The 10,549-nt window shown below is 50.6% G+C and overlaps 1 protein-coding gene across 1 annotated transcript in view; it reads left to right on the top strand.

Moving 5' to 3' along the window:
* The window catches only part of LOC147748871 (uncharacterized), a 1,009,512-nt gene that overhangs the window by 920,157 nt on the left and 78,806 nt on the right, over nucleotides 1-10,549 (top strand). The gene's annotated exons all lie outside the window — the stretch shown is intronic.

Below are 10,549 nucleotides of genomic sequence, written 5' to 3'. Positions count from 1 at the left end.
ATTACATCACTCATGACATGGTCAGTGACATCACTCATGACACCATCCTTGTGACATAGTGACAGACCTCCTTTCACTATAATGTAACCCTTGAGACACATATTCAAAAATAGAAACTGAAATTTTTAATAAAATGGAGATACCTATATCAGTTACAACAAGCAATTCAGTAATTCCACTATCTATATACACATCCACTCATTCACCAACAGTTCTATATAGTCACTCATACATATACTCACTCATCATATGAAGTGATACACCTATACATCCTGTTACACACCGACATTCATCCAAAAGTTACTCACACACATATTCACACGTGCAAATAAACTATTGAACATCCATTTATTTGAATATAGAGTTATACACACACTTCCACCTTACTTCTATTTAAAATTACACATATTTATTCTCTTAAACAATCACTTATAGAAACACATACTTATTTAAACAGGAACTCTTACAATCTCTTACTCTCACATATACTCACTTATATACATCAATATTCATATATACTAGATTAAAACATATGTAGTTACTGATAAAGACACTAGTGAGACAGTCATTCACTCACTAACAAACACATATAGACACTCATCCACCCATACAGTCCTGTACATATGCTGTCTTCAAAACACATACAAACAAAGAGTCAGTCACTCATGCATCTATGTGCTAAGTAATACCCCCACCAAACCATATAGACACTCATACTGATACTAATAAAAATATCTAATAACCCATATACATACACATGAGTGGATGTGTATTAGATGGTGGTATTACTGAATTGGTTGTTGTAACTGGTATGGGTATATCCACTTTTTTGAAAATATTAGTTTCTATTTTTGAATATGTGTTTCAAGGGTTACATTATAGTGAAAGGAGGTCTGTCACTCTGTCGCAAGGATGATGTCATCAGTGATGTCATGAGTGATGTCACTGACCATGTCATGAGTGATGTAATATGTGATGTCATCAGCAGTGCATTGCACGCGCAAGTTATAGTGAGTCCGACTAACTATAACGTGGGAATTTCAATGGTTTTATATCAGTAAAATTTCCAGCTAACTATAACTGGTGTGAAACCTATGGTTTTTTCAGTGAATTTAATAGGTTTTTTAAATGCTAATTCCTAACTATAACTGGTGTGAAACCTATGGTTTTTTCAGTGAATATATATATATATATATATATATATATATATATATATATATATATATATATATATATATATATATATATATATATATATAGATACATACATACATACATACATACATACATATATTACCTACTGGCGGTCGCCAGTAGGTATATATAGTTAGGATTTTTTCTCTATGGGACTTTTGAAAATTCTATGTCTAATAACTTTGGCGTTTTTGGACGGAATCGGCTGAAATTCTCAGGAAACAGGCACATTTTGTTTCTGAGCAGCCCCTGAAAATTTGGGGAGGTTTCGTCAAGGGGGGGCCGAGAAAAAAGGGGGGTCCCAAAACGCGTTTTTAACATTGAGTTTTCCATAGGGCGTTTGGCCTCACTTTTAGCTCGAACGGCTGAATGGATTTGCACGAAACTTGGCAAAATTGTAGGGACTGTTAGCCCGATGTGCCTTTGCTGGGTCTCAATATATGTGCTCCAGTGGATTTTGAGAAATTAACGTTTTAAAAAACAGATATATCTGTAACAGCGTCCCGGGTAGCGCTCCGGTTCGCGAACTTTTCGCGTAACGGAGCTTTGCGAAGCGAAGCTGATTGGCTCTCCGGTGTCTGTCAACATTCTAAACAATCCGGTGCGGCCGCCATCTTGTCTCTCGGTAGGATCGAGAGACAAGAAGAGGAGAACAACGAAGGGGGAATTTAATGAAAGGGGGCAAGGTAGACCCTTCTTGGCCTCTTAGGAATGATGTTGGGGTTATTAAAGGGTCCCGTGGGGCAAATAAAAAAAATTTGATTTTTTGCGGAAGAAGCGCTTTCCGGTTGGCGAACCGGGTAGCGAATCGGGACGCGAAACGGGAATTCGCCATTTCGTGTTTCGTTTTAATTAAATTACAAGATGGAGGAAAAACAATGTGAGAAATGGGTATAAGGGGGTACGGGAGACGTATCCTGACCCCCTATGTTTTCTGAGGGTGGCTGAGGATGCTCATATATGTTGATACTTGTCTTCCAGCGGCTGGAAAGGGGCGACCACTCGGTCCCCCCGAACGTATGGCGGAGTGCCTCGATCCCCCCGGGAAGCCATTTTTTGGCGGGAGGCGCGTCTCGGCTGGTATGCCCGAAGCGGCGTAGCCGGGGCGCGCTTTTTCCCGCCCTAGAGTGGGCTGGCCTAGACACCGACGCAGCCAGCCACGCCCTCGGGGCAGGCAGGGGCGGGTTTACGCCCGCCCTGAAGACGGATAAAAAGGGACGCAAGACCAGAAGACGTCCTCTTGTTCTTGTGCTCTGAAGCTGCACCTCCTCGCTACACGTGAGCTCGGGACAGAACGAAGAGCCAATTTTGAGCGTTTTGATCTTTTTCTTTGTCTTCTAGATACTTCGTCGGAGAGATGCCCAAGAAAGGCGCAAAGAGAATGACGACCGATCAGATGGTGCGGGCCCTTTTTAAAGAGATGTCCGACATAAAGAAACGGCTGGCGGAGCGAGACGGGGAGGAGGGTTCGGCCCCTGCGCCGGCTGGAGGGAGACCTAAGAGGCCGAGAAGGGTTCCAGCCGGTGGAGACGTCCCGGTTCCCTCTGCCCCGCTCGAAGCGCCGACCCCAGTACCGATGGAGGGGAATCCAATCCCCGTTGTCGTCACCCCGACATCCAATGAGGATATGCCCCCCGAGCTGGCAGCACAGCTAGCAGCGTGGTTGGGGGATAGTAGTGAGGGCGCCACGGCTGCTGAGGCACAGGCGCTGATAAAAGGGCTGCGTGAGAAAAGAGATGCAGCTAAGGTGACCGCGCCGGTGGCGGGGATAGACAAGCCGCAAGCGGCGGAAGCAGCGTCCGGTTCAGGTAAGCGGCCATTGCCGATCGCAAGGGATGAGTCAGCACCCTCTCGTAGAGAGAGATTGGGACAACATGTGCCTTTAGCAATAAAGGAAAAGATTTGGGCGGGGGAATATGTGAATATTTTCTCCTTGCTTGTTGATCATTATGAGGTGGAGCATGTTAAGAGTCAGAAGGACCTAATGCATCCGAGTGTTTGGCGCGCAAAAATGGCCGCCTTTAAGGTAAATGAGAATATTGGCAACTGGGGCAATGCGTGGGGTATTTTTACATCGATTTTGGGGGAACGTAGGCCCGAGTTGCTTCCTGAGTTTCCCATTTATCAGTCACGAATTATGGGTTACTCGACAGCGTATCAGGGTAACCATTGGTTCTGTTATGACAACTTGTTTAGGAAAGAAAAGGAACATAACAAAGGTTTAACTTGGGATTGTTACGATTCTGTGACATGGGATAAAATGAAAGAGTCGGGAATGTTGAAAATGCCGTTGGTAGGGAGCAATGTTGTTGATTACTCCCGCCAAAATGTGGGGACGCCCTTTCGGTCAGGTACGGGCACCGACGATTACCCGAGACCTGCCGGCAACACAGGAAAAAGGGGTTTCTGCTTCAATTTCAACAAAGGAAAATGTACCAGGCCTCCGGGATCGTGTAAATTCAAACACGAATGTAGCAATTGCGGGTCGTCCCATCCCGAGTCCTTGTGTAGAGCCAGAACGAGTGAGAATGGGGGTAAGGGAGGCGCCAAACAAGCCTAATATAGGCCGAGGGGCGCCTTTACCAACCCCGATTGATACTTTGGCGATGACTCCTTGGCTCAGCGAGTACCCAGATCGTACTTCTGCTGGGGTGCTGCGGAACGGTTTTTCATATGGTTTCCGCATCCCGGTAGGGGACTTTCAGGGTATCGGGACGTGCAGAAATCAACTTTCCATCTTGCAGCATACATCTGTAGTACAGGATAAGATCCAGAAAGAGGTTAGCAGGGGACGGGTCGCCGGGCCGTTTATTGTACCCCCGGTACCGTATTTTGTCTGTTCTCCGTTAGGGGTGGTCCCCAAGAAGGACCCAGGTGAGTTTCGATTAATCCATAATCTGTCAGCCCCACGGGGTCTTTCGGTAAACGATGCAATTGATCCAGAGGTATGTTCGGTGCGGTACGCATCATTTGATGAGGCAGTATCCATTTTGAATCGCCTGGGGCCCGGGACGTTGATGGCGAAATCAGATATCGAGTCAGCTTTCCGGTTGCTCCCGGTACACCCAGACGACCAGCGTCTTCTGGGATTCATGTTTCAGGGATCATATTACATGGATAGGTGTATGCCAATGGGATGCTCTATATCGTGTGCATATTTTGAAAAGTTCAGCACTTTTTTGCAATGGGTGTTCACGATGAAAACGGGTTTCCGAAATGTGATGCATTACCTTGATGACTTTCTGTTTCTTGGACCCGCCGGAAATCCCGAATGTGCCCAGGCCTTGGCTGAATTCTGTGTGTTGATGGGTCAATTTGGCGTGCCATTGGCACCAGGTAAAACTGTGGGTCCCACGACTTGCCTCGAGTTTTTGGGGATCGAGTTGGACTCTAGTGAGGGCTGTTTCCGTCTACCAGCTAGCAAAGTGTCGAAATTCAGGGCAGCCCTGCAAGTATGTTTAAATGCATCTAAGGTTACACTGCATCAGTTGCAACAATTGGTAGGGAAGTTGAACTTTGCCTTGAGGGTGATCCCAATGGCCCGCCCTTTTTCCCGTTCAATTGCCCAAGCGATGGTTGGCCTAAAGGAGGGTCATCATCGCACGAGGTTATCGGCTGAGGTCCGCCAGGACATGCGTATTTGGTTAGCATTTTTGGCGGACTTCAATGGTCGAGTCGTCTGGAACAAGCCAGCCGTGTCCTCTGAAGAGCTTGGTCTATGGACAGATTCAGCGGGAAGCATAGGCTTTGGCGCCATCTTCGGCACAAAATGGTCGGCACAAAGGTGGCCCCCATGGTGGCATGAGGAGGGGCTGACGAGTAATATTGCTTTCCTTGAACTGTTTCCCATTCTGGTGGCCCTGAGAACCTGGCCCGAAGGGTTCAAAGATCATTCTGTCGTGTTCTGGTCTGACAATATGACCGTTGTAGAATGCATCAATAGTCAGGCAGCCCGTTGTAAACTGATTTTGAGGCTGCTCAAAGAAATTGTCTTACTGTGTATGCAACTGAACGTGATATTCAGAGCAAAACATGTCCCAGGGGTGATGAATCAGGCTGCTGATGCACTGTCTCGTTTTCACATGCAGGCTTTCTCGGGTTTCCTTCCCTCAGCGGACCCAGAGCCGGCACCCTTCCCCGAAGCTCTCTGGTCTCTCGGTGCCCCGAACTTCGTCACCTCGTGGGAGAGAGTCTAGCACCCAGGACGAGGAAGGCATATGAAGGGGCGTTTCGGGCCTATTTAGCCTTTTTGGGGACTGAGAGAGGGGGACTTTGGGGTCAGGAGGAGTGGGTAGTACATTTTCTGATGTCCTTACGTAGGGCTGGGAAGTCGGTGGCTACGGCCCAAAGGCATCGTGCCGCCATTTCCTTTGTTGCCAGGGCCCATAACATCCAGGACCCAACAGCGTCTTTTGTAGTACAGAAGGCGCTGCGTGGGTGGCAACGCCTGGAGGGTCGCAGAGTAGATGAGAGACGACCGATAGGTCTGGATAGGTTGTCCCAGTTGCTGGCCGCACTCCCTACCACATGCTCGTCTCCTTTCGAGACGTGTTTGTTCCGGGCTGCATTTACGCTGGCATTTCACGGGGCAATGAGGATAAGTGAGCTGGTTGCAAGGAACAAACAGGATGTGGTGGGGGGTTTGTGCCGGGAACACGTTCAGATCAGGGGTGAAACGATGATTGTCTCCTTTGCCAGGTCCAAGACCGACCAAGATGGGATGGGAGACTGCACGATCATTCGCAGGATCCCCGGGTCCTCCATGTGTCCGGTACGGTGTTTAGAGGATTATCTAGCACGAAGGGTGGCATCATGGGGGGGGACATTGTTGAGACACGCAGACGCCACCCCACTGACGAAGTTTCAGTTTCAGCGGGTGCTTGCAATGTCCATTACCGCAGCGGGCTTGGACCCGGGCGAATTCGGGACCCATTCCTTTCGAATAGGGGCTGCCACCGAAGCTGCAGCCAGGGGTCTTAATGTTGAACAAGTGAAACGAGTGGGGCGGTGGTCCTCCAATTGTTATAAGAGATATGTGCGATTGCACATGTTGTGAAGCTGTAATAATGTACTCACGCTTCTTGTCTTTTGTTTGGTTTTCAGTTACGCAAGCCTACGAGGCGAGGCGGACTATGCAGGCGACCCAACACCAGGCCAGCGGTCAGACGTCACCGGCTGTGAGACAGGAGGTGTGGGTCGTGGGCCACTCATACGTGAGGCGTGCCGCAGACGTATTCGAAGCAGGTGACATGATTCACGTACCTGGGGAATACGGGTACAGAGTGTCCTTCTACGGAAGAGGCGGTCTCTGTATTGACCAGTTTCAAGAATTCTTTGAGGGTTTGTTAGGGCGGACGAGGTCACCGCCGTCTGTAGTCATAGTACATTTAGGGGGCAATGATTTGGTCACCACCGGTAGACTACTTCTCCTAGAGGCAATGCTTTCCACGGTAAGTTGGTTAGCAAGGAGAGTTCCGGGGTGCATAATTGCGTGGTCGCATATGATCCCACGTAAAGTGTGGCGGGGGGCTATCTCGATTCCTGCTTTGAATCATTCTGTTAGAAAACTTAATAACAAAGTGAGTAGGTTGTTCCGTTCCAAGACACTGCATTCTATCTCGCATAGTTGTATTAACGATGACAGTATGTATTTGGGGGATGGTGTGCATTTGTCACGGGTGGGGAATGAGTTACTCATAGGAGACTTCTTGGCTTGGTTAAAAACGTTAAAACATGACCTTTAGGTAGGAGTTTTGTGGGGGGTCCGGATAGCCGGTCAACTATCCGGACCTGTGGCGGTAAGGTCATGATCGGTGAGCACTAATTGGTAGATCCCTATGAGTGGGCGTCACCCAACACGGATGGGAGCGCTCGGGAGAGGTGGCCATTGGCCCCTCAATGGGGAGGCGGTCCCGTCTAAGGATGGGTCGCCGGAAGTAAAGGAAAGGCGGTCAAGGCCCCTTCCTTTGTAGGAGGGGTTACAGCCCCCTCCTGGTGAATTTCCCGGGGCCAGTGACATCTGCGACGGCAGATGCTGTAAGTTGTGTGGGGTGGGGGGAGGTCCACGATACCTTCTAGATACCTCACACAAGTCTTCGAACGACCTTTAAATGGCGTCGAGTTCTTAAGTGCCCCCGTCAAGTCAAGGGAAATTGTTAGTAGTTGCACTTGAGGTAAGCCTCTGTGCTGTCGCCCCTCCCAAGTGGGAGGGGTAAGTCTGGTTAGGGATCTTGACACCGGTTATGACCTTGCCGTTGGCCCTTAAACGTTAGGATGTACAATTTCAGTAATTTTAGAGAATGTTTTGTAGGATGCTAGTTCGGCTAGGAGAACCTCTGTATTAGAGAATCTGTTAAGGTTAGCCAAACATCGCAATGTGGTAATGAAATTGTACATAACATGAAACGTTTAATGTTTTTAATTTGTTTTTAATAAATACGGCCGGGAGGGTCACTCCCTCCCACTTCCAAAAACTTCAAGAACTGTTTCCGGTTTCCCTACTTCTGGGGATTGTGTTGAGAGGGGGTGGCGGGTATCTCGGCCATATGCGCGTGAGCGTTTTTTTTTTTTTTTTTTTTTTTTGCTGCGTGACGTCTGTTAACGTTCGATTAGAAGGAAATCAGGAAGTGTTGACCGCCATTTGGACACTGCGAGTAAATATATTGTTAAAAATAATTGTTATAAATTAATCCGTATTGATAAACATTGTCTGCGCCATCTTGCTTTTTTTCCAATGCCACACTTTTGTCGTTCACGGCAGCCATTTTAGATGGCTTGACCAGACCCACTCTCTGCACGATGCTGATTGTGACGTCTGTTAACGTTCGATTCTTAGGAAATCAGGAAGTGTTGACCGCCATTTTTACACTGCGAGTAAATATATTGTTAAAAATAATTGTTATAAATTAATCCGTATTGATAAACATTGTCTGCTCCATCTTGCTTTTTTTCTAATGCCACACTTTTGTCGTGCACGGCAGCCATTTTAGATGCCTTGACCAGACCCACTCTCTGCACGCCGCCGATCCTCAGCATGGCTCCACCCCCTCGCAAGCATCTCCCCCACGCACTGGTCACCCCGCTCTCTCTCATGCATGGGCCATAAACCTCCCCCCATCTGCGCTGCTCTTCCCTGAGAATCACACCCTGTGCCCGCCCGACACCACCCTTCCACCCTATTCACTACCGCACCCTCTGACACTCCTCTTCCTCTGTGTCCGATTGTCCAGGCCGGTCCCAGGCTATCACCTAGCCCTGCCGATGTAGTTTATGGCCTCAACTGTAAAGAATCACCCCTCTTCAAAGGAGTTACAGTAGATCAAGGCCCCCACCCCATGAGATCCGTCACACCACACGCGTTCCTACTATCTGATAACGATCCTGTATTGTGATTGTGGAGGGGATTCCCACTGTGAGGGTGTGTGGGACCGAGCCTGAAAAGGAAGATTCCAGGGATGCCTTTTTGTACATCAAAGTCTTCACAATTATGTGTCACATTAAAAATATATAGCACTCGGGGCGGAGCTAGCCGGCGTTCATGGCGGACGCTTGAGCGCGAAGCTCCGCGCTAGCGCCGCTAACAATCCATCAAATATCCTCATAGAGCGGCGATCACCGTGAAATTCCGGCAGGGGCTGTCCCTTCTCCCCCCCGTTGACCTCCGACGCAGCTTTGGGAGAGCTGCTCCTGCGGGTTCCCCCGGTGACGCCGCAGACCGGAGAGCGGCGGACCGGGCCGGGATCCCCGAGCTGCCTTGAGACGCGGGGCCGGGCTGCGTCACCTGACGTGCGGCCCCTGAGGGGAGACGTCCCGCGGGCACAGAGGCCGGCGGCTATCACGACCCCTACTGTGCCCCAAGCCCACACAGCGGACTCCTGCTACAGCGACTGCACACCCTGGAAGCCCCTGGGGTCTAGGGCGAGCGCCGGCGGTGAGGCGGACCCGCCGGGAGGTCACACGTGGTGCAGTCGGGACTCTGCATTGCCGCGGGCGCCATTTCCCACAACCGGAGTGGACTGACTGGCAGCTTGAGGAGGCCCTGAGGAGCGGCGGGCGGACCTCTGATAACGCGCCCTCTGCACGAGCCCTGCACCCCTAATCTGGCTGAGGGTCCCCTGACACTGAGGCACCCAGTGGGGGAGTGAAAGCGACGGGCACCTGTCTTGGCCGGTTGCGTTGCTGGCCAGGCAGACCTGCACACGATTGGGACCTGGACTGTCCCATTGGGGGACCTCCGGCGCAATAAGGACTGGGGCGCTGGCCTCACTATCCGCCGCAGTGATGGGCAAGGGCGACAGGACTCAAACTAAGCTGTCTTTTGACCAGAGAAGGCAGAAGGTGCCGGACCCACCGACGGACCAGACCCCGGGTGCAGCTGCAGACCCGAGCTCCGCACTGTGCGCAGAAATCAAGGGTATGCTCAACACGATGGAGAAGGGCCTACAGGAGGGTATGGCGGCCATAGGCACCAAGATAGACGCCCTGGCATACCGGATGGATCGAATGACGGAGAGGGTGGATAAGCATGCAGAGAGGCTGGACATGGCGGAGCGCAGACTAACGGAGGCGGAGGAGGCACAAACGACGTGGGACGCTGACCGTAAGCAGTTGGGAAGGCTGCTCCAGGTGATACAGGATAAATCCGAAGATTTAGAGGCCCGCTCCAGGCGCTCCAACATCCGCGTCACGGGTGTGGCGGAGTCGACCCAGACGGGGAAAATGGAGCTATTTGTCGAGAAACTTCTTAAATCTCTGCTGGGGGACGATACCTTCTCCCCTATGTTTATAGTGGAACGTGCTCACCGCACCCTGGGACCGAGGCCTCCACCGGGTGCGAACCCTAGGCCCATAATAGCAAAACTCCTGAACTACAGGGACAGGGACGCCGCCCTCCGAGCTGCTAGAGAGAAGGGAGACCTGCAGTACGAGGGGATGAACATTTCGTTGTACCCTGACTTCACCTCAAAGGTACAGGAAGAGAGGCGGCGATTTGTCCCCTACAAGCAGCAGCTCAGGGACTTGGGCTTGGACTATGCTATGTTGTACCCAGCGCGGCTGCGCATCAACAGGCAGGGCCACTCGCATTTTTTCACTGACCCCAAGGAACTGCAGAAGTCCCTGAAGCAATGGATCAAGGAACGCCGAGACGACCGATCTGCGCCGGCGGAGGAGCGGGCTGGCACTGGCGACCTGGATGAGCAGGACTAGCGGGGAGAGGGGGAGCAACGGCATCCTCTGACGGATCGAGTACGCTAGCCTCTGCGCTAATCCCTGCAGGTGGACTCGAGGGAAGCCCACTCGGGGCGCACCGCTGCGGTGTACGGACTTCTGGACATGTTGCTGCGGGTGAGATCTG

The sequence above is a fragment of the Lissotriton vulgaris genome, chromosome 1_1 (assembly GCF_964263255.1).
Source record: "Lissotriton vulgaris chromosome 1_1, aLisVul1.2, whole genome shotgun sequence".
NCBI classification, from domain to species: Eukaryota; Metazoa; Chordata; class Amphibia; order Caudata; family Salamandridae; genus Lissotriton; species Lissotriton vulgaris.
Note: the sequence above shows the minus strand (reverse complement) of the source record. Positions and strands in the feature narration are given on the sequence as shown.